Raw genomic sequence first — 24412 nt, forward strand, 5'->3', positions numbered from 1 at the left:
CCAGGCATGGTGGTGCACACCCGTAATCCCAGCTACTGGGGAGGCTGAGGCAGAAGAATCACTTGAACCCGAGCAGCAGAGGTTGCAGTGAGCTATGAGCTGAGATTGCACCACTCACTGCACTCCAGCCTGGGTGACAGATAGAGTGATGAGACTCCACCTCAAAAATAAATAAATAAATAAAAAATAAAAAAACTTTTAAATTGTGATAAGATGCACATAAAATAAAATTTACCATCTTAACCATTTTTAAGGGAGTTCTGTGGCATTAAGTATATTCATAATGTTGTGCCATCATTTATCCCCAGGACTTTTCATCTTGCAAAACTGAAACTCTGTATCCTCCAAACAATAACTCCCTATCCTCCCCCAAGCTTCCAGCCAAGGCCCTTGAAACACCATTCTACTTTCTGTCTCTGTGAATTTAACTACTCTAGGAACCTCATGTAAATGGAATTATACAGTATTTGTATTTGTCTTTTGTGACTGGCTTATATCACTTAGCATAATGTCCTTGAGTTTCATCCATGGTGTGTAGTCTGTGTCAGAATTTCCTTTTTTTTTTTTTTTTTTGAGACAGGGTCTTGGTATGCTGCCCAGGCTGGAGTGCAGTGGTGCCATCCTAGTTCACTGTAGCCTTGAACAACTAGGCTCAAGCAATTGATCCGCCTACCTCAACCTCCTGAGTAGCTGGGACTATAGGCATGTGCCACTATGCCTAGCTAATTAAAAAAAAAAAAACCTTTTCACAGAGACTGAGTTTTGCTATGTTGCCACCTTGTTCTTGAACTCCTGGCCTCTGGAGATCCTCCTGCTTTGGCTTCCCAAAGTGTTGGGATTACAGGTGTGAGCCACTGTGCCCCGCCCAGAATTCCCTTCCTTTTTTTCTTTTTTTTTCTTTTTTTTTGAGATGGAATCTCACTCTTGTCACCCAGGCTAGAGTGCAGTGGTGTGATCTCGGCTCACTGCAACCTCCGCCTCCAGGGTTCAAGCAAATCTCTGTCTCAGCCTCCCAAGTAGCTGGGATTACATGTGCCTGCCACCATGTCCAGCTCATTTCTGTATTTTTAGAAGAGAAGCGGTTTCACCATCTTGGCCAGGCTGGTCTTGAACAGCTGACCTCATGATCCACCCGCCTTGGCCTTGCAAAGTGCTAGAATTACAGGAGTGAACCACCACGCCGACGGGAACCTCCACCTCCCAGGTTCATGTGATTCTCCTGCCTCGGCTTCCCGAGTAGCTGGGATTAGAGGTGCACGCCACCACACCTGGCTAATTTTTTTTTTTTTTTTTTTTTTTTGTATTTTTAGTAGAGACGGGGTTTCACTCTGTTGGCCAGACTGGTCTTGAACTCATGACCTTGTGATCCACCCACCTTGGCCTCCCAAAGTGCTGGGATTAAAGGTGTGAGCCACCGTGCCTCACCGAAAGAATTCCCTTCCTTTTGAAGGCTGAATAATATTCTATTGGATGAATATGCCACATTGTTTTCCATTTATCCATCGATGGACACTTGGGTGGCTTCCACCTCGTGCCCATTATGAATACACTCCTATGAACATGGGGGTTTGAGTCCCAGCTTTCGATTATTTGGGGTATTATCCAGAAGTGGAATTGCTGGATCATATTGCCATTCTATTTTTATTTAAAAGAATTCACTCCATTGATTGATCAAAATGCATAATCTGGGGCACAGACATCTGAAGCCACGCACCTTCTCATGAATCCTTGTGTTCTTCTGAGAATGACTCACCTGTTTAGAAGAACCACCATGCTGGTTTCCATAGCACCTGCGTCATGTTACTGTCCCACAACCGTGCACGGGGTTCCAGCTTCTCCACATCCTTGCCAACAGTTCTTACTTTTTTTTTTTTTTTTTTTTTTTTGAGATGGAGCCTCGCTCTGTCACCCAGGCTGGAGTGCAGTGGCACGATCTCGGCTCACTGCAAGCTCCGCCTCCTGGGTTCACGCCATTCTCCTGCCTCAGCCTCCTGAGTAGCTGGGACTACAGGCGCCCGCCACCAAGCCTGGCTAATCTTTTTGTGTTTTTAGTAGAGACGGGGTTTCACCATGTTAGCCAGGATGGTCTCAATCTCCTGACCTTGTGATCTGCCTGCTTCGGCCTCCCAAATTGCTGGGATTACAGGTGTGAGCCACCACACCTGGCCTTTTTTTTTTTATAATGGCCTCCTGCGGGGTGTAAAGTGATATCTCCTTGTGATGTTTTTCTTTTTTTCTCTGTGAAACAGGGTCTCATTCTGTTGCTCAAGCTGGAGTACAGCAGTGCAATCTCAGCTCACTGCAACCTCTGCATCCTGAGCTCAAATGATCCTCCTGCCTCAGCCTCCTAAGTAGCTGAGATTACAGGTACGCGTCATCATGCCTCGGTAATTTTTGTATTTTTAGTAGAGATGGGGTTTCACCATGTTCCCCAGGCTGGTCTCGAATTCCTGGACTCAAGTGATCTGCCCACCTCAGCCTCCCAAAGCACTGGGACTACAGGCATGAGCCGTGGTGCCCAGCCCTTATTGTGGTTTTGATTTTCATTTTTCCCTAATGTTTGGTGATGTTGAACCACTGTCTGAATTTTGGAAATGGTTAGATCAGCTCCCTCACTGGGTGGTGAGCAGGCTTAAAGGAGAAGAACGCCCTTGGTGTAAAGCCAAAACCGTAGCATGAGTGCTCACTAAAGGTTGTCCACCGTTACTTTTTCTAATTGCTTCTTGAGAATCAGCCTAGAGGCCTGGCCCTTCGGAGGCATGGGGGTTGCACATGTGATGCTGGTGTCCCTGCTGCACACTGGGTCTCTCCAGAAGCCTCTTCTACCACCACTGTCCCCACAGCCTGGGACATGTGTGAAAGCCACCAAGTGAGGCAGGAAGCCTGGTGAGGGGTTCTTGGGGGAGGAGGGTGTACGGAGATAGGCCCAGGGTGGCTCAGAGTCCTCGTTGCTCCATGAGGACTGGGTGCCACCTGCCCTCTGCTTCAGTTTCTCCCTTTGCCACAAAAGAGGCTATCTTGCGAGGAGGTGAGATTCACAGTAACGCCTGTAACGAGCTCTGGAATCTGCCCTGACAGCCTGGCTGTCTGTGTGGGACCCAGGGTGGCGTGGAGGGCGGGGCCCTGCTTCTGTTCTTTCTCACATTTTTACTGCATGCTCAGCGGACAGGCTCTGATGGCCAGAGCCCACATCGGCCCTAAAAGCTCCTTTGAAGTGAAGCAACCACTTTTAAGTGCAATTATTTCGAGATAACCCTAAACTCCCTGCTCCTAAGCCAGGAATGTCTCCTCCCCTGCCCTAACCCTCCACCGACCCACCCCCACCCCAAATCAAACCTGACTCCATTCTTTAAAGGCCTTGCTCCCAGAGCTCGGGAATTAGCTGCTTTGATTGTGGTGGTTGTGGTGTTTGCTTTTGTGTTATTCTTCTGTGAAAACAAGAGATTGAGGAGTGTAAATACGTTCCTAGCAGGAATGCTCTGAGGAGGATTACAAAACAATTGAAGGGTTGACAAGGAGAGTCCAAGGAAGGGAAGAAAAGAGAAAGAATTGCCAAAAACTCAGAGCTGGAACAGAAGAAATTGACCAACAGGCAAGATGCAAAGTGTGATGTCGCTTTTTCCAAAAGACTGGGGTGATCTGAGGCTAGAAAGGCAGGAAGGAAAAGTTCATTTACAATTACAAGTTTAAAAAAGCGCGTGACGAACTCAGGTCCCGGACTGGTTTGGAAACCAGTGGGGTTCGGGAAATGCAGAGAGTTGGGGAACAGGCGTTAGGAGCCTGGCTGTGACTCTCACGTTAACACTTTCTATGCCGAAGGCTGGGTAAGGAGGAGGCTCTTAGGAGCTGAGCCTGAGCTGGTCTGGGAAGCTGAGTTGGTGATGTCCCTACGCAGAGGCCCTGGACCCCGTGGCTGACTGCTGACGTGCTGGACATCCTCAGAGGCTAGCTTAACTTCCTCAGAAGTTACCTCCTCAGAGGCAGGCTTAACTTCCCATCCCGCCACCACCCCTCCTTGGTTGCCTGACCTCTGGCAAGCCAGTCAACAACTCGGAGCCTCCTGGGATGGAACATTAGCAGCCACTTTTCAGGGTGGTTACCCGGACAAAATCAGATAAGTTGTGCAAAGTGCCTGCCATGTATCATGAGCTGGGGAGGCATTTCCTTTTAAAGTGGTAGAACCAGGCCATGGGCGATGGTGCTTGGCCTCCCTCTCTAGCCCTGGCTGCCTTGACGCACGTGCCTCTGCAAGCTCTCACACAGGCCCTTTGCCCACGGGCTCAGAAATGCCGTCATCACTTGTCTTCCTGATAGATCCATTCTGTTCCCACCTTGCCAGGGTTCTTGCTCTCTTAACATCCAGGTGACGAGGCCACGGTTGAGTACAGTAGCTTCAGGAGGGTGTAGGCAGAAAGCGTGCAGTCACCGGGGATGCTAGGTGTCTTGGCTGCTCCCTGGGTAGATGCTACCGAGGACTCTGGAACTGGAATCCTGCGGGGATCCCTGGCTGTGTGTGCTTTAGGCCTGTGCGGGGTGGTGGGGGCCAAGTCTCAGACAAAATCATTCCACAAGCGTGTGTCCAGCACTGAGCAGGTGCCTGCAGTCTGGGGACTGTGTTGGAGGTGCCTGGGAAGGAGGGATTCACTGAGTTGATGCCTAAAACGGCCTTCAACGCAGCGCACATGACAAACCTTGAACTCAGAAATTCTTACAACGATCATGTAAACAAACTCCTCCCACCTCCTCCGCTTGGTTCCTGTGATTTCCTCTCCCCTTTGAAACTGGCTTGGTTGTTTGTGGAAACTTGGTCTCAGCTGGGCAAAACTGTGGGGCCGAGGAGGGAGGGATACTCTCAGCTGCACCGTCTCAGATTTCGAACTCTGTGCTTGGGTCACCATTCACTCAGGTTCATTCATTCATCATTCATTCTTAGTTTATATTATTTATTTTAGAGGCGGTCTCCTGTCACCCAGGCTAAAGTGCAGGGGCGTCATCATGGCTCCCTGCAGCCTTGGCTCCCTGGGCTCAAGTGATCCTCCGCCTTGGCTTCCTGAGTAGCTGGAACTACAGGCACCTGCTACCATACCTGGCTAATTTATTTTGTAGAGATAGGGGTGGGGGTCTCCCTATGTAGCCCAGTTTGGTCTTGAACTCCTGGGCTCAAGCCATCTACCTACCTGAGCCTCTCAGCGTACTAGGATTATAGGCATGAGCCACTACACCTGGCCTTTTTTTTTGTTGTTGAGATGGAGTCTCTCTGTGACCCCCAGGCTGAAGTGCAAATGGCGCGATCTCGGCTCACTGCAACCTCCGCCTCCTGGGTTCAAGCAATTCTCCTGCCTCAGCTTCCCGAGTAGCTGGGACTACAGGCTCCCGCCATCATGCCTGGCTAATTTTTGTATTTTTAGTACAGATGGGGTTTCACCATATTGGCCATGCTGGTCTCAAACTCTTGACCATGTGATCCACCCGCTTCAGCCTCCCAAAGTGCTGGGATTATAGGTGTGAACCACCACACCCGGCCCTCATTTGTTTTTAATTGTAGTAAAAACCACATAACATAAAATTTACCCTCCTAACCATTTTCACATGTGCAGTTCAGTAGTGTTACATATATCTACATCGTTATACAACAAATCTCCAGAACTTTTCATCTTGCAAAGCTAAAATGGTACCCTTTAAAGAACGACTCCCCGTTTCCCTTCCTCACAGCCCCTGGCAACCACCATCCTACTTTCTGTTGCTGTGAGTTTGAGTTCTTTATATCCCTTATGTGAGGGGACTCTTTTCATGGACATAGGTGTAATCATTCACTTCACCTCAAGGTTCTTCTGTGTTGTAGCAGGTAGCAAGTTTCCTTTCTTTCCATAGCTGCATCAAGTTCTGTTGTGTGCAGAGACAACATTTTCTTTCTTTTTTGGGGGGTGCGATCTTGGCTCACTGCAACCTCCACCTCTTAGGTTCAAGCGATTCTCCTGCCTCAGCTTCCTGAGTAGCTGGGATTACAGGTGCCTGCCACCATGCCCGGCTAATTTTTGTATTTTTGTTTTGTTTGTTTGGAGACGGAGTCTTGCTCTGTCACCCAAGCTGGAGTGCAATGGCATGATCTTGGCTTACTGCAACCTTCGCCTCCCAGATTCAAGCAATTCTCCTGCCTCAGCCTCCCAAATAGCTGGGATTACAGGCGCCCACCACCACGCCCAGCTAATCTTTATATTTTTAGTAGAGATGGGGTTTCACCATGTTGGCCAGGCTGGTCTCAAACTGCTGACCTCAGGCAATCCACCCACCTTGGCCTCCCAAAGTGCTGGAATTACAGGTGTGAGCCACTGTGCCCGGCCAATTTTTGTATTTTTATTAGAGAGAGGGTTTCACCATGCTGGCCAAGCTGGTCTCGAACCCCTGACCTCACGTGATCCATCCACCTCGGCCTCCCAAAGTGCTGGGATTACAGGCGTGAGCCACTGTGCCCAGCTGAGACCACAGTTTCTTATCCCACGTTATCTTAGCATGGGGTACCTCGCATCTATTGTGTGATGTATCCAGCCTGGATTCGGACTATGCTGTTACTGGCCATTATTGCACACCCACTGAACACTGGGGACTGTTTTAACGTCTTAGGTAACGGTCTTTAGGAAGTTCTCACACTTTTGGGAAACTCCATTGCAGGTGGAAAAGGTCTTTGTTCCTCCCGCCTCCCTGACCCCCAAGAACACGGTTCCACCAGAACAAGCCCTCATTCCTTGGCCGTGTTTACATGTTCTGAACAAAGGATTCAGTTGGGAACTTCTACTGCTTTCAGAAGCATTTCAAAAAATAGAAATAAGAAAAATGAACAAACAATGCATTTTTGAAATGGTGACATGTCATTTGGGCATTGCATCCACTGTGTGAGATTTGTGGCCTCCATATTTTGGATGAAGAAATGGACGTGTGAGGTGGAAGAAGGGATGGGAGGGGAAAGGGTAGCTTGGAGCAGGGCTAGCAGGAGGCAGCGAGGTGCTCAGGGTGCAGTACCTGCCCTGAGAGGAAGTGCCCTGCATATCTGTGCCCTGGGTGCTCACTTGACTCACCTAAGTCCTAGCTCTGGGCAGGAGGCTGAGTCTGAGAGAGGCCTCCCCAAGGCCAGGAGCAGCTGTCCACACCCCAAAGTCTGAGAGCCACCCTAAAGTGGGTTTGGGCTGCAAGGGTCTCCATGTTAGAAGTCAGGAAGGACCCTGGGGGCTGAAAACAGTGTTTGACCTGAAAGAGGCCTGAGCCCCAGGACCTGCACTGTGTCTGAGTTAATCGTCCCCACTCTCTTCCTGTCCCTTGTCTTAGGTGTTCAGTCCTAATCACTGCTTTTTTTTTTTTTTGAGGCGGAGTCTCGCCCTGTGGCCCAGGCTGGAGTGCAGAGGCACGATCTCAGCTCACTGCAATCTCTGCCTCCCAGGTTCAAGCGATTCTCCTGCCCCAACCTCCCGAGTACCTGGGATTACAGGTGCGTGCCACCACACCCAGCTAATTTTTTGTATCTTTAGTAGAGACAGGGTGTTGGCCAGGCTGGTCTCCAACTTCTGACCTCGTGATCCACCTGCCTCGGCCTCCCAAAGCGCTGGGATTACAGGTGTAAGCCATGGTGCCCAGCCTTAATTACTGCCTCTTAACATCCCTACAGGAGCCACCTGAAGGTGCTATGGATGCGGGTGAAGAAATGGCATCCAGGCAGGGCTTATGCAGATACCTCTTGCCTCCAAAAGGAGGTTTGGGTCCCTCTGTTGTATTTAAAACAACTTGAAGCTGGGAATTGTGGATGGGGGGAGAGGGTCTCAGTCCCACAGAGACCCAGCTCCCATTTCTTGTGGCCAGGGTGTTGAGAACCTTTGTCCCTGGAGTCCCTGTGCTGAGTCATTAACACATGCGACAAATTCCAGCAGAAATGGCCATTCACTAAGTTGCAAGTGACTTTCTCAGTCTTCTTCGCTTTTGTGCAAAGAAGACTGAGAATTCAGCTCTGGTTGTGAGTGCCTCTTTCCCAGGGTAGAAACTTCTGGAAAAGCAGATGGAGCCTTGTGGAATGGGGCTCTCTGCCTCTTCTGGGCAGTGACCCTCGATTCCCCTCACCTGTCCCTCCCAACACACCTGGGCTTCTTTGCAGTGACAGGTGTGTGTCTGGAGAGTGGAACGCAGGGTGTGGCTGCGGGATGTGGGGGTCGCAGAGGTGCACCCTGGGATCTGAAGAGCTGGCCCTGTCCTCCCATCTGGACGGGCAAGGAGCTCAGCCTCCTGGACTCTGTTTTCCAACTCATCTAATGGCAGTCCTCATTATTTCCTCATAGGATGGTTGAGACGGTCAAAAGGAAAGCAGGTGGGAAAACTCCTGGTGAAGCAGAAAGTGTTCCGCTGGCGGAGGTTTTATTTTTCCCTCATGAGGAGTGGACAGTGGAGGTGCGGGGACAGTGGGAGGGAAAGGCCTGGGCAGGCGTGTTTGGGAAAAGCTGATGAAGAGCACTTTGGAATTTGTAGATACCAGGAGAAAAAGGGGAGGAGTGCTGTTGGGGGCGGTTTGGGGTTGGAGGCTGAATAAGCAGGGTGTGGAGTGGGGCAGAAGAATCTAACGTGTCCCAAAGTGGAGGGATAGTGAGCAGTCGCTGCAGGTGTGGGGTGTGTGTGTGTGATGTTTTGTGTGTGTCATATGTGTTGTTGTGGTATATGTTGTGTGTGCTGTGGTGTATGGGAGCTATATTGTATATGTAGGCTGTGTATGCTGTGTGTTGTGTGTGTGGTGTGATATGTTTATCTGTTGTAGTGGTATGTGTTGTGGGGGTGTGTATTTGTGGTGTGTGTGGTGTGTGCTGTGGTGTTTTAGTGTTGTGTGATGTGTTTATCTGTTGTAGTGGTATGTGTTGTGGGGGTGTGTATTTGTGGTGTGTGTGGTGTGTGCTGTTGTTTTTGTGTTGTGTGATGTGTGTGTAAGGTTTATGTGTTGCATTATGTGTTGTGTGTATGCTGCGTGTGTTGTGTGTTGTCTGGTACATTGTATTGTGGGTGTGTTGTCGGGTGTGTGTTGTAGGGATGTGTGTGTTGTGTGTTATGTTGTGTTGTGGGTATGTGTGGTGAGTCGTCCATTGTGTGTTGTGTTGTGGGGTGTGTGATGTGTGTTGTGTGGTATGTTGTGTGTGTGTTGTGGGGTGTGTTGTATGGATGTGTGATGAGTTGTGTGGTACATTGTGCTGTGGGGTGTGTGTTGTAGGGGTGTGTGTGGTGTGTATGTGTGGTGTGTGTTGCGTGGTATATGGTCCATTCTGTTGTGGGATGTGTGTTGTAAGGGTGTTTGTGGTGTGTATTGGGTTGTGTTGTGGGCATGTGTGTTGTGTAGCGGATGTTGGGATGCATTGTGTGTTGTGGGTGTGAATTATAGGGGTGTGTGTGGCATGCGTTGTGTGGTATGTGGTACATCGTGTTGTGGGGTATGTGTTGTAGGGGTGTATGTAGTGTGTGTTGGGGCGTATATGTGTGGTGTGTGTTGGGTTGTGTTGGGGGTATGTATGTTGTGTAGTGTGTGTTGGGATGCATTGTGTGTGTTGTGGGGTGTGTGTTGTAGGGTTGTGTGTAGTGTGTGTTGGGGTGTATATGTGTGGTGTGTGTTGGGTTGTGTTGGGGGTATGTTGTGTAGTGTGTGTTGGGATGCATTGTGTGTGTTGTGGGGTGTGTGTTGTAGGGGTGTGTGTAGTGTGTTGGGGTGTATATGTGTGGTGTGTGTTGGGTTGTGTTGGGGGTATGTATGTTGTGTAGTGTGTGTGTTGGGATGCACTGTGTGTGTTGTGGGATGTGTGTTGCACGGTGTCCTCCTGGGCATGGTCCCACCTTGGCAGTGCTGCCTCTGCCTGGGCCGCCCTTTGGGCAGCTTCTCCTGAGCCCTGCCTGGCTTAGTTGGCCTGTGCCCGCCACCTGGTGGCCGAGAGTGGAAGGGCGACCGGGCGTCTCACCACGGCCATGGCTTGGGCGCATCCTCTTTTAAGAATAGGTCCTGTCCCCCTCTCTGCTTGTGTCTCTCCTCTTCAGCGTCTTGTCTCTACCTCCTTCTCTCACCTCTGTACCAAGGGGGTCGGATTTCTTCCTGGGTTTCCCCAAACGTCTCAACGTAAATGGGAGCGAAGTCTCCAAGGCTGCCTGCCTCCCAGGATGGTCGTGAGGATGACACGGATGAGGAGGGGGCTGTGACAGGGTGTGGCAGGTCGGAGGCCCCTCATGCATGACAGGATAGGTACAGGACCAGCTTGCAACCCCTCAGTATCAGGTGGCTATTGTGGAGCCGCCCCTTCAGGATCCCAGCACGGGTTCCGTCCCTGTCAGTTCATGGGAAAGGTGGCCAGGTGTCAGCAGTCAGGCATTTCTACTCCATGCAACACCCACCTGCTGTCTATTTTCTTTTTTTTTTTTTTTCTTTCTTTCTTTCTTTCTTTTTTTTTTGAGATGGAGTCTCATTCTGTTGCCCAGGCTGGAGTGCAGTGGCGCGATCTCAGCTCACTGCAAGCTCCACCTCCCAGGTTCATGCCATTCTTCTGCCTCAGCCTCCCGAGTAGCTGGGACTACAGGCGCCCACCACCATGCCCGGCTAATTTTTTGTATTTTCGGTAGAGACGGGGTTTCACCGTGTTAGCCAGGATGGTCTCGATCTCCTAACCTTGTGATCCACCCGCCTCGGCCTCCCAAAGTGCTGGGATTACAGGCGTGAGCCACCACGCTCAGCCCGCTGTCTATTTTCTATCAAGGATTTTCAAAACAAACAAGGGAATTATTGGAGATGCATAAAGTTACATCGTGTGGATTTACTAAGCAATTAAAGCAAATGCTGTGAGTAATTGCACATGTGCTGTCCAGGTGTTGTTCTGGTTTTAACTACTGATCCCTTCTCCCTAAAGAGCAGGCCCAGGTTCTTTAGACAGAGCTCCCTGGGCTGATAACTCTGCCCTAAGCGCGGGACGATTCCTTCATTCATTTGTACATTTGGTTACTGACGCAACAAGTATTCATTAAATACGCAGTACATGCCTGGCACTGTGCTAGATACTGGGGACAAAAAAGATGAACAAACACATCCTGCCCTCCAGGGTCCTGACTACAGCTAAGAGGCCACATCAAGATAAATTCTCCAAGAAGCCTGCATCAGGGGTTTCACCTGAACAAAGGCTGTGGTCCCAAAGCGTCTGACATGGGGGCCTTTAAGAGTTAGTGTTTCAGGAATTCACACACGGGTCTTTTCAGACTCATCTGTGTGAAACTCACATTCTGATGCTCTGAGATTCTGATACAATCAGTCTATGAAGCTCCTGGAAGCCAGGTGTGTGGCCCCTTTTTTAGAACGTGACTGGGATAGGAGAGTGGAGACAGGGCAGGGGATTTCAAGGCAACAGGCTTGTGCTGCTTGGGGAAGAGGAGCTCTCAGAGCATCTGGGCGCCTTTGCTGATTGCTCTGGACCTAGGAGGCCAGGGCTCCACGCTCCGTGCTGTGGGCTCCCATAAGGCAGCAGTGGCCCCCACAGAGACAGTGGGGCCCTGCCAGTGGCAGCTTTGCTGTCTGGCACAAAGTAAGTGAGAGTTTAATGACGTTGCCATGATGTATTTCTTTTCTTGGGTTCCTGCTGCCTGCACCTGGCTGAAATACAGCGAGATGGGCTGACGCTGCTGTGTTCTCTTGGTGTCGACGGTCATAGCTCCTTGGTCTGACTGGCCTGACTTGACTGGATCACAGAAAAAGCTGCTTATTCACCTAAACAGGCCAATGTCACCAGCAAGACTGACATGGGAAACAAAGCGACCCTGTATCTATGGCTCATTTCCAAAAGGATGTTCTATAAACATTAACTCAAGGTAATTTATAATATTAATAATACAATATAATTAATATAACAATATTATATATAATATATAATCAATATAATCATAACACAATATAAAATTAATATAATGTTATAATACAATTAATATTTATACTATAATACAATTAATATTTATGCCATATTATAATATAGTTAATTTTTATAATATTTATGAAAATTTCAAATGCAGAGAGAGAAAAAATGAGAAGATGAGAAAAATGAGAGATTGATGGTCAAGTTAAATTAGGATATATTGGTAAAACATAATTTAAGTTGTAGAAATAGTTAAACAGTGTTTTTGAAGTAGCTACCCAGATGTTTTGATAAAATCAAAGGTGGGGGTTGCATTCAGCATTTCCCAGGTGCATTTGGTCATGGAGTCCTTCCTGGGAACCACCTCTCCACACTACAGTTTGGGGAATGTCAGTTTGGGAAACTCTTCTCTATGGTTTTACCTTCTTCTTCTCCACCAGCATCTGCTGCAAAAAGAATAAATCAGTAAGACTTTGGCTGGGTGTGGTGGATCACGCCTGTAATCCCAGCACTTTGGTAGGCTGAGGCGGGTGGATCATGAGGTGGGGAGATCGAGACCATCCTGGCTAACACGTTGAAACTCCGTCTCTACTAAAAATACAAAAAAATTAGCCGGGCGTGGTGGTGGGCAACTGTATTCCCAGCTACTCAGGAGGCTGAGGCAGGAGAACGGCGTGAACCCGGGAGGCGGAGCTTGTACTAAGCAGAGATTGTGCCACGGCACTCCAGCCTGGGCAACAGAGCGAGATTTGTCTCAAGAAAAAAAAAAAAACAGTAAGACTTCAAGCCCTGCTGGCATTCTCCACAAGGGTGTTACCACCCGAAGGGGACGAAATTGGCTCCTGAAGAGTAAAAAAATCTATTTTTTCTTTTTTTTTTTTTTTTTCCCTTAGAGACAGGGTCTTGCTCTGTTGCCCAGTCTGGAGTACAGTGATCTCACTGCAACCTCAAATTCCTGGGCTCAAGTGATCCTCCCATCTTAACCTCCCAAGTAGCTGAGACTACAGGTGCATGCCAACATGCCTAGCTAATTTTAAAAACTTTTTGTAGAGACGGGGTCTTGCTATGTTGCCCAGGCTGGTTTCAAACTCCTGGCTTCAAGCAATCTTCCTGCCTCAACCTCCCAAAGTGTTGGGATTACAGGTGTGAGCCACTGTGCCCGGCCCAATTCTTATTTTTTAAATGTATAAAGCATAGATACACATTCAGTCCATAAGCTGATATGTGGTCTGTCTGTAGTATTAACGTTGCATAAAGGAGGGAGTATTAGGGGAAAAAATGTCTACAAAGGCTCCATAGGAGGGCGATTACAAAAAGAAAAGAAAAGACTGAAAAATGCTGACATAGAGGCATTTCAGTTGGTGAAATGGAGTTTGGTGAGGCTCTGCCACTGTGCACCTTGGGGTGAGTTGTCTACCTTTTTGAGCTTCAGGTTTCTAATCTGGGAAATGAAGACTTTTGCCACCTCATAAGATTGCGGTGAGCTTTAACGAGACGAGAATAGTGCCTGACAAACAGGAGGTGTTTGGAAAACGGAGGCTGCAGATAGACCTTTAATCCTGAAACTTTGCTGTCTGCTCGCAGTTAAGTTGTAGCACAGTCAGCCAACATACCACCATGTTGGGCTCGTCCACCTTTAAGGCTGTAGACGGATGGATAAAGGCACAGGGAGCTTGGTATAGACAGGCTGAAGGAAAAGGACCTGAGAAACTACTATTTTGAAGCTTACAAAGTAAACCAGGAAAGCAACAGCCTGGGGGGATCACTGCTGGGTGCTAAGCTGCTCCTGGCCACCAGGGTCCCAGACCTGGAATCAGATACTTCATCTTTGAGGCCCACCCTGCATGTACCCTGATATCAGAGGCTGGGATAGACACTGAGGCGGGCGGGACAGGCCAAGGCAGGAAATGTCTGCTGGATCTAAAAATAGTGTTGGGAGGGAACAGGAAACAGAAACTTTGGGCCAACATGGAAATGCTTTCTGAATTGTCAGGAAATCAGGACTAGAGATGCAGGGGCAGCAACCACCCTGCAGGAACACTGCAACTCCCTGTGAACTCTCTGGAAAGAACTGGAGAGAGCCAGAGTTGGGTGGGCTGGGGAGGGGCGTTCCAACTGAGAAACACCAGGCTCACCTTTGCGTAGTTCCTAACACAGCACTTTTGTGCCCTGTTGATCTTATTTATTTATTTATGAGACGGAGTCTCGCTTTGTCGCCCAGGCTGGAGTGCAGTGGCGCCATCTCGGCTCACCGCAAGCTCCGCCCCCCAGGTTCACGCCATTCTCCTGCCTCAGGCTCCCGAGTACCTGGGACTACAGGCGCCCGCCACCATGCCTGGCTAATTTTTTTTGTATTTTTAGTAGAGACGGTATTTCACCGCATTAGCCAGGATGGTCTCCATCTCTTGACCTCATGATTCACCCACCTCAGCCTCCCAAAGTACTGGGAATACAGGTATGAGCCATTGCGCCCGGCCATATTTTTTGAGACGGAGTCTTGCTCTGTCACCCAGGCTGGAGGGTAGTGGTGTGATTTTGACTCACTGCAACCTCCGTCTCCAGGGTTCAAGTGATTCTCCTGCCTCAGCCTCCCGAGTAACTGGGATTTCAGCGCATGCCACCATGCCCGGCTAATTTTTTGTAGTTTTAGTAGAGATGGGGTTTTACCATGTTGGCCAGGCTGGTATCGAACTCCTGACCTCAAAGTGCTGGGATTACAGGAGTGAACCACCGCACCTGGCCCCTGTTGATCTTTAATTGCATGTAGATGTCATTCCTTATTGGGTTGACCAAGAGTCCTGGTTTGTCCAGCACTGAGTAGGTTCCTGGGACATGGAACTTTTTTTTTTTTGAGACTGAGTCTCACTCTGTTGCCCAGGCTGAAGTGCAGTGGTTCAATCTTGGCTCACTGCAACCTTCACCTCCCAGGTTCAAGTGATTCTCCCATCTCAGCCTCCTGAGTAGCTGGGACTACAGGCAGGCAGGCACCCCCATGGCTAATTTTTGTATTTTTAGTAGAGATGGGTTTTCGCTATGTTGGCCAGGCTAATCTTGAACTCCTGACCTCAGGTGATCCACCTGCCTCAGCATCTGAAAGTGCTGTGATTACAGGCATGAGCCACTGTGCCTGGCAACTTTGAGTTTTAAAAGTGGTGTGAGTACTAGCAAACTGACAAGTTGTTTACTCTCTTTACACAGAATGCTCAAGTGTCTTAAAGCATTAGTGCAGTGGGTTCAATCTTGCCTGCCCAGAAAGTCACCTGGGTGGTTGTTAAAAATCCCCCAGTCCCAGGCTGCACTCCAGACCAGTTGAATTAGTCTCTGGGGTGGTACCCAGGTGTCTGTGTTTCTTTTCTTTTCTTTCTTTTCTTTTTTTTTTTTTTTTTTTGAGACGGAGTTTCACTCTTGTTGCCCAAGGCTGGAGTGCAATGGCACCATCCCAGCTCACTGCTCACTGCAACCTCTGCCTCTCAGGTTCAAGCGATTCTCCTGCCTCAGCCTCCCAAGTAGCTGGGATTACAGGCTCCTGCCACCATGCCTGGCTAATTTTTGTATTTTTAGCAGAGATGGAGTTTCGTCATGTTGGCCAGGCTGGTCTCGAACTCCTGACCTCAGGTGATCCACCCACCTGAGCCTCCCAAAGTTCTGGGATTACAGGTGTGAGCCAGCACACCCGGCCTGCAAAATTTATTTTTAAGTTGTGTCCCCAGCCTCCACTGCAGACCACTGAGCCGAGATTGCGCCACTGCACTCCAGCCAGAGTGACAGAGCAAGATTCCTTCTCCAAAAAAAAAAAAAAGTTTTGCAAGGGTTCCCCTGGGCATACTTTGAGAAACACTGACCTAGAGTTTTATTCCCTATAGATCTTCTAGATTTGAACAGAAAGGGATGTTTTGATCAATCCAATTAAAACATTTATTAGGCCAGGCATGGTGGTTCATGATGGTAACCCCAGGGTTTTGGAAGGCAGAGGTGGGAGGAACACTTGAGGTGAGGAGTTGGTGACCAGCTAGAGAAACATAGCAAGACTCTGTCTCTATAATTTTTTAAAAAATCAGCCAGGTGTGGTGTTGTGTACTTGTCTCAACTACTTGGGAGGCTGATGGGGGAGGATCACTTGAGCCTAATAGTTTAAATGAAACCAGCCTGGGTGATAGCCAGACCGCGTCTCTCCAAACAAACAAACAAACAACAACAACAAAAAATACTCACACAGTGAAGGACTGCTGAAGGGGGTTACAAAGATGACTCAATCAAGGTTGCTATTCTTTTTTTTTTGAGACAGGATCTGGCTCTGTTGTCCATGGTGAAGTGCAGTGATCATGGCTCACTGCAGCCTTGATCTTCCAGGTTCAAACCATTCTCCTACCTCAGCCTACCAAGTAGCCGGGACCATAGGTTTGTGACACTATGCCCTGTTAATTTTTTTTTTAAATGTTTTGTGGACATGGGATCTCACTATGTTGCCCAGGCTGATCTTGAATTGCTGACCTCAAGTGATCCTCCCCACCCGGCCTCCCAAAGTGCTGAGATTACAGGCATGAGCCACTGCTCCTGGCCCAAGTTTGCTATTCTAAATTCAATTCTCTTTATTTGTTTTAAAAATTATTTTTTTTAAAACAGAGATGGGGGGGTCTTGCTATGTTGGCCAGGTTGGTCTCGAACTCTTGGCCTCAAACAATCCTCTTGCCTCAGCCTTCCAAAGTGCTAAGAATACAGGCATGAGCCACCATGCATGTCCAACAATTCACTTTTAAGGAGCAAGAGAGGTGCACATCAGGACAGCTGGTAACGAGAGTCACCCCTGGAGGCAAACCTAGTATTGACAGATAAAAAGGCACTGAGTTGAGAGTCAGAACTCCTGGGTCATCATCACACCCCTAATATTAATGAGCTATGCATGCGATCCTTGGAAAATGATCCCCCTTTCCTTGTCCTCATCTTCTTTTTCTGCAAATGCTTTGGCTAAGAAGAGAACACATTCGCTTGGGGAGAAGAGAGGTAAAGTCATAGGGTCCCACATGGAGAATGATGAGGGGGAGAACCTAGGGATTCCAGAGTTGAGCTGACAGCAGCATTTGTTGCAGGTGGGAGAGGGAGAGAATGGGGGCTTGCTGCACACGTATTAGTCTGCTAAGGCTGCCGTAATACAGTGCCACAAACTGGGTGGCTTAACAAAAAGAAACTTATTTGGAGGCTTTCTAGGTCTGAGATCAAGGTGTAGGCAGAGCCACACTTCCTCTGAAGGCACCAGGGAGAGATCTGTTCCAGATCTTCCTCCTAGCATCTGCTAGTTCTTGGTTTGTGAAATGTTGCATGTTCTCCCTCTGTTTAAATTTCTCCTTTTTATAAGTTGTATTGGGTTAGGGGCCCACTCTACTCTAGTATGACTCATCTAGTCTAGTTCCATTTGCAATGACCTGCTTTCCAAATAAGGCTACATGCTGAAGTACTGGGGGTTAGAACTTCCGCACAAAAATTTTGGGGGAAAATAACTCCACCTGTAACGGTGGCGATGCACTACAGCTGCCACTAAACAGGGCTCAATTTCTAAAGAAAGTTCAGAGGTTCACAAGGGCAGTGCTTCCAAATATGCATTTATTAGTGGAGCAGAATATAGTATAGCTGCAATATCAAAGTAGGAGTGTCATCACAGCCAAAGGCTGTGCCTCCCAGTAAGGGGTCTGGAGAAGCCAAGTCCAAGGTTTTTTTTTTTTTTTTTTTTTCTTCTTTGTCACCCAGGCTGGAGTGCAGTGGCACGATCTCAGCTCACTGCAAGCTCTGCCTCCCGGGTTCACACCATTCTCCTACCTCAGCCTCCCCAGCAGCTGGGACTACAAGCGCCCACCACCACGCCCAGCTGGTTTTTTGTATTTCTAGTAGAGATGCGGTTTCACTGTGTTAGGCAGGGTGGCCTCGATCTCCTGACCTTGTGATCCACCCGCCTCGGCCTCCCAAAGTGCTGGGATTACAGGCGTGAACCACCACACTGGAACTTTGTGGTGGTTATTTACATATTAAATGTCTGCTTTATAGTTCAGGGGTCTCTTGAGGAATCAGTATGCCCATTTACCTGGTGTGTGTGTGTGTGTGTGTGTGTGTGTGTGTGTGTGTGTGTGTGTGTGACTTAAGAGCAAAATTGTAGTTGTGGGGGCCTGGAGTTCTGGAATTTTTGCAATGGTTACACTTTTTGTTATGTGTGAAGCTGAGACCTTGCATGGTTAAGAAGTTGGAAAGACCACCAAATGAGGACTGAGTCCCAGCTGGGTCCTTTATTAACCATCTGACCCTAGCAAATTGTTTCTTTGCGCCTCAATTGCTTCTGTAAAAGCAGAGAACATATTGCTACCTTCCAGGAGTAAATGCAACAGTGTATGTGAAAGTCCTTTTTGATCTACGAAGCTCTGTGCAAGGGCAGGGTACTAGTCCTGCTGGTAACATTGTTTCCATGGGAAAGCTCAATCTGCTTTATGACAATTGGATTTACAACGTAGTTTCCAGGAATGCATTTGTCTCAAAGCAGTCTTTGGCCAAGAGCAACATAACCTGACCTAGGGATAAAATGCACTGTGGCAAAAGGCAGGAACTGCCCGTGCAGGTTTTAACAACAAAAGAGAAAGAAAAAGAAAACTTTTACAAGCTATAATACTCAGTCTTGCCTCACCTTGTCCATCTGTAGTTAAGTCCTTATACTAGTTAGGGTTCTCCAGAGAAACAGAAAAAAAGAGGGTGTATTAGTCCATTCTTACGCTGCTATAAAGAATTACCTGAGACTGGATAATTTATTTAAAAAGAGGTTTAATTGATTTACAGTACCAAAGGCTTAACAGGAAGCATGGCTAGGAGACCTCAGGAAACTTACAATTATGGCGGAAGCAAGCACATCTTTACTATAGTGGAGCAGGAGAGAGAGAAGTGGGGGAAGTGCTACATTTTAAGCCATCAGATCTCATGAGAACTCACTATCATGAGAAGATCATGGGGAAAATCCGCCCCAATGATCCAGTCACCTCCCACCAGGTCCCTCCTCTGACATGTGGGGATTACAATTCGAGAAGAGATTTGGTTGGGGACACAGAGCCAAACCATATCAGAGGGTCTCTCTCTCGCTCAAGGATTTGACTCGGGCAATTGTGGAAACTAGTAAATTCAAAATCTTTGGGATAGGCCAGCAGGCTGCTGACCCAGGGAGGAGCTGCAGTTTGAATCCTAAGGCAGCCTGAATGACACCTTTGTCCATGTCACTGATCTTTCTGGCAAGGAACCACCTGCCATGTGGCCGGTGGGATGAAGGAGAAGGCTGACCAAGATGAATCCTCCTCATGTACTGCCATGTTGACTGCTCAGGCTGTGGTCCAGAGGGGCAAGGAGCTGGGCATCACTGCCTTACACATCAAGCTCCTGGCCACAGGAGGAAATAGGACCAAGACCCAAGACCCCTGGACCTGGGGTGTGTTTGGTCCCCCGAACCCTTGCCCGCTCACGTACGAAGATCTGGTAGATTGAGAACATCACCCCCAGCCGCTCTGACATTATCTTCCAGAAGGAGGGTTGCTGTGTTCACTGTTTGTGAACAGGACTCCTCAAATTGTTTGCTGTGAATAAATTGCCTTTGTGTAAACTAAAAACCAAACAAAACCAAAAAACAACGCCAGTCTTCTGGCAGAATTCCCTCTTGGTTGGGGTGGGTCAGTCTTTGCTCTACTCAGGCCTTCAAACTGATTGGCTGAGGCCTGCCCACGTTGCAGAGGGTAACCCGCTGTACTCAATGCCTACTGATTTAAACGTTTGTCTCATCTAAAAAATATCTCCACAGAAACATCTAGAATAATGTTTCATGAAATATCTGGGTTCCATGGCCCAGCCAAGTTGACACATAAAATTCACCATCCCGGCCACCTTCTTTGTCCCTCTCTGATGCCCTTCTAGTCATCTCCTCCTCCCCAGGGATGTAGCAACCATCCTGAAGTTGGAGTATTTCCTTCTTGCTTATGTTTCTATATGATTACTACAAAGGTTTGTATATCAATAAGGCAGGTAAAGTGGAAGTTCCAGCTGAGGCACCCAGACAATAGATGAGAAGTGAGGTCCTGTTGGAGGATTTATGAAGGAAGACCAGCTGAACAACCCCTAACCCTCATCCACAATGAGAGTATAAATGAGTCAGAGATTTGAGATTTGAGGAGGATTTATGGCATCATCTCCTGTTCGTGAGCTCCATGGTGCATGCTCTCTGAAGGGGAGAGGTCAGAAGGGCCTACCTCCCACCTCAAGCCTGGATGAGCATCCTCTGCACTTTTGGGTGTTCAGGGGACAAGTGCCAGACTCTCACTTGAGAAATCTAAAGGGTGATGATATGATTTGGCTGTGTCCCCACCCAAATCTCATCTTGAATTGTAATTCAAATTGTAATCCCCATGTACTGAGCGAGGGACCTGATGGGAGGTGGTTGGATCATGGGAGCTGTTTTCCCCATACTGTTCTTGTGATAGTGAGTGTGTTCTCATGAGATCTGGTTGTTTGATAAATGTCTGGTGCTTTCCCCTTCTCTCTCTCTCTCTCTCTCTCTGACCACCATGTAAGACATACCTTGCTTCCGCTTCATCTTCTGCCATGATTGTAAGTTTCCCGAGGCCTCTCCAGCCATGCAGAACCATGAGTCAGTTAAACTTCTTTTTTTTTTTTTTTTTTTGAGATGGAGTTTCACTCTTGTTGCCCAGGCTGGAGTGCAATGGTGCGATCTCAGCTCACTGCAACCTCTGCCTCCCGAGATCAAGCGATTTTCCTGCCTCAGCCTCCTGAGTAGCTGGGATTACAGGCACCCGCCACCACACCTGGCTAATTTTGTATTTTTAGTAGAGACAGGGTTTCTCCATGTTGGTCAGGCTGGTCGTGAACTCCCGACTTCAGGTGATCCACCCACCTCTACCTCCCAAAGTGCTGGGATTACAGGCATGAACACCTTGCCCTGCAATTAAACCTCTTTTGTTTGTAAATTACCCAGTCTCAGGTAGTATCTTTATGGACTAACAAAGGTGGTCACTGGTTGACCAGCTACTTTAAAGGTAGAACCAAGGTAGATGGCTTCACTGGGGGTCCCTGCACTCCCATAGTTTGCCAGAGTGAAGAACATGAGACCAGTTGTGCCAGGAGTGCAAGAGCGCTGCAGAGGATCTTCTAGAGCCCATGGAGAAGATGGCCTGGGGGAGAAGAATAAAGAGACTTCTGCAGATAGAAGCTGGGGACATTCCTGATTCTCAGGGCTGTGGAAGGAGTCAGTGACCAGCTAGATAAGACATGCACTGGTCATTATCAGGAGACTGGGAGCTCTAAAGATCCCTGAAGACCCTGAAAACTCATGGCAGCATCCATGAGAGTCACCTTTAACCATTTCCTAGGCTACAGAGGATGATGCCAGTATTGGTCAAGTAAGAACTTCCTGCCCCTTTCCCTTCCTCTCCCTTCTCTGATCTGGAGGGGTCAGAAACTAGGGTTGGCAAGGTGGGAGAGGAGTCAGTCTCTTTCTCCACTGGATTGGCTCTTCTGTAGCTGGCCTGAGCTGCATAGTTTGTAAGCATTCCCTCCCCTCCCGGGGCAGAGTGTAGAGTGTACTTCCCCACCCCATTGGTATTGGGCTTGGCCATGTGACTTGCCAGAGGGCTGTGGGCTGGTGTCACATGAATAGAGGCTTGCAGTGCCCTTGCACTGGAGACTTTCCTCTTGTGCCTCTGCCATCATCAAGAGAACATTTCCCAGGTAGACCAGTATTCCTAAAGAATAAGACACCTGGAGCATCTTCTTTTTTTTTTTTGAGATGGAGTTTCACTCTTGTTGCCCAGGTTGGAGTGCAATGGTGTGATCTTGGCTCACTGCAATCTTCACCTCCTGGGTTCAAGCAATTCTCCTGCCTCAGCTTCCCGAGTAGCTGGGATGACAGGCATCTGCCACCACACCCAGCTAATTTTGTATTTTTAGTGGAGACGGAGTTTCTCCATGTTGTTCAGGCTGGTCTCAAACTCTCGACCTCAGGTGATCCACCTGCCTCAGCCTCCCAAAGTGCTGGGATTATAGGTGTGAGCCACTGTGCCTGGCCAACACCTGGAGCTTCTTCCAATGGAGCTCATGCTTAGTGCTGAGCCAGCCCGTATCAGCGCAGCCACTCCACTGACCCTCAGACTTGCCAGCTAGAAATGGAAGCTTATTTCTGTGGGTCATTGAGCTTTGGGCTGGTTTATTATGTAGCATAGTTATGGCAATAATTGACTGATAAAAGGAGTAACCAAATACAGTAAAAAGTTATGATGATTACATTAAAACATTATTTATTAACTGGAGGACATTGTTTACTGGATAGAACTGCCTAAATTTCTCTGGGGTGAAGGAAGAACATGCCTAACTAAATAAATTTAAAGGAACATTAATGGAGAACAATAAAGTTGCTTTATGATTATATCCATGAGCCCTGCTTGTTCAATTCAACAGTTACAGGTACTTCTATGAGCACTATGTTATAATGCTGCATATATTTACAAATTTACACGAATAGCATCATGCTGTATTCTACAAATTGCCCTTTCCACTCAATGTTATATTTTTGAGATTTATCCAGGTTGATGCTTGTAATTCTAGTTTTTCATTTAAATTGTTAAAAATATTTTATTATGGGCCAGGTATGGTGGCTCACACCTGTACTCCCAGCACTTTGGGAGGCCAAGGCGGGCGGATCTCTTGAGGCTGGGAGTTTGAGACCAGCCTGGACAACATGGTAAAACCCCATCTCTACTAAAATACGAAAACTTTCTGGGTGTGGTGGCACATGCCTATAATCCCAGCTACTCGGGAGGCTGAGGCAGGAGAATCGCTTGAACCTGGGAGGCAGCGGAGGTTGCAGTTAGCTGAGATCACGACACTACACTCCAGCCTGGGCAACAGAGTGAGACTCTCTCTCTCAAAAAAAAATCATTATGCAAATATACCACATTTAAAAAAATCCACTGTCGCAGTGATGGACACTTGAGTTGTCCCCACTCCATGTTTTGCTATTACAAAATATGTGTCAAGAACCATGCTTGTATTGAGTTTTCCTGGTCATATATATGTGAGTCTCTCAAGGATATATATCTAAAGCTGAATGGCAATCATTGATGCTGTTTACCATGTACCAATTTTCCATTTTTCCTCTTGCTGGACCCAAGACACAATTGTACTCCCTGTCCCCTTGATGTTAGACCTAGCTAAGTGACATCTTTGGCCAATGAGATATAAGTGGGGGTGGTAAATGTCACTCACAGGTGGAAGCTCTTAGAATCTAGTATGGGATTCTCCCTTTCCTTCCTACTGCCACAATCCCAGACTCAAGCAGTCCTCCCACCCCAGGCTCCCAAGTAGCTGGGACCACAGTTGTGCAGCCACATGCCCAACTCATTTTTTATTTTTTATTTTTTGTAGACCCAGGGTCTCCCTATGTTGCCAAGGCTGGTCTCGAACTCCTAGGCTCAAGCAATCCTCCTGCCTTGCCCTCCCAAAGTGCTGGGATTGACTCATCTGGGTGGTGAGGCTGCATGCTCCTCCTTCTGGTGAGTAGAACAGCATGGAGCTCTGCTCCTAGCTAACCCATGATGGATACGTAGCATGAGGAAGAAATCTATCTTGATTTTAGCTCCTGAGATTTAGTTTATCTTGTTCAGTCAGCATAACCTTCCATTCTGTCTGAAACATAAATCAGTAACTGCAGAGCAGCACTCCTTCAGCAAAACACTTGTTCATGGTGCTGGCTTAGGTGCTGTGTGATGTGCAGTGAGAAAACACAGAAGGCTGGAGAAATAGTCACCCACATTACGCAGCGGAGAAACGTTATGTACAGCAGCACTTGTAGGAATTTGAGAGGTAGATAATTTACCTAATGAACTTACAGATTTAGGGAAAAAGTCTGGAAAGCAGAATTTTGTTGTTGTCGTTGTTTTGAGACAAGGTCTCATGCTGTCATCCAGGCTGGAGTGCAGTGGTACAATCACAGTTCACTGCAGCCTTGACCTCCCAGGCTCAAGTTATCCTCCCACCTTAGCCTCCCAAGTAGCTGGGACCACAGGTGCATGATACCACACCAGGCTAATTTTTTTTTTTTTTTTTTTTTTTGTAAAGACAGGGTTTTACCCTGTTGCTTAGGCTGGTCTAGAATTCCTGGGCTCAAGCGATCCTCCTGCCTCAGCCTTCCAAAGTGCTGGGACTACAGGCATGAGCCACTGCATTTGGTCAGCAGAATATTGTGTGTTACTTACTCTTGACAATGCTTGGCAAGGTATTAAAAGAAAGAGATGAGTTCAGGAAAGAGTTGGCCAATGTACACCCCTTTTAGGTCTGGAAAAAGCAAATGTTTCTTATCTCCAAACAGTCAAAGATAAAATTGAGAAAGGCTTGGACAAAGAATGATGAAAATTTAGTTTTGTAAGCAAGGATGAAATCACAGCCATAGATGTTACGCCCATTTAAAAAATCTCTGGATGTATTAAGGCATCTTT

The 24412-nt window shown here is 47.8% G+C and overlaps 1 long non-coding RNA gene across 1 annotated transcript in view; it reads left to right on the plus strand.

Annotated features, from left to right (window-relative positions):
* The first annotated feature begins 11504 nt into the window (after positions 1-11504).
* The window catches only part of LOC144339945 (uncharacterized), a 246687-nt gene continuing 233779 nt past the window's right edge, over positions 11505-24412 (plus strand). Inside the window, exons 1-2 of the long non-coding RNA XR_013415573.1 lie at positions 11505-11853; positions 23343-23470. This is a non-coding gene — a long non-coding RNA (uncharacterized LOC144339945). The remainder of the gene's footprint in view (positions 11854-23342; positions 23471-24412) is intronic.

The sequence above is a fragment of the Macaca mulatta genome, chromosome 3 (genome assembly GCF_049350105.2).
Source record: "Macaca mulatta isolate MMU2019108-1 chromosome 3, T2T-MMU8v2.0, whole genome shotgun sequence".
Classification (NCBI taxonomy): domain Eukaryota; kingdom Metazoa; phylum Chordata; class Mammalia; order Primates; family Cercopithecidae; genus Macaca; species Macaca mulatta.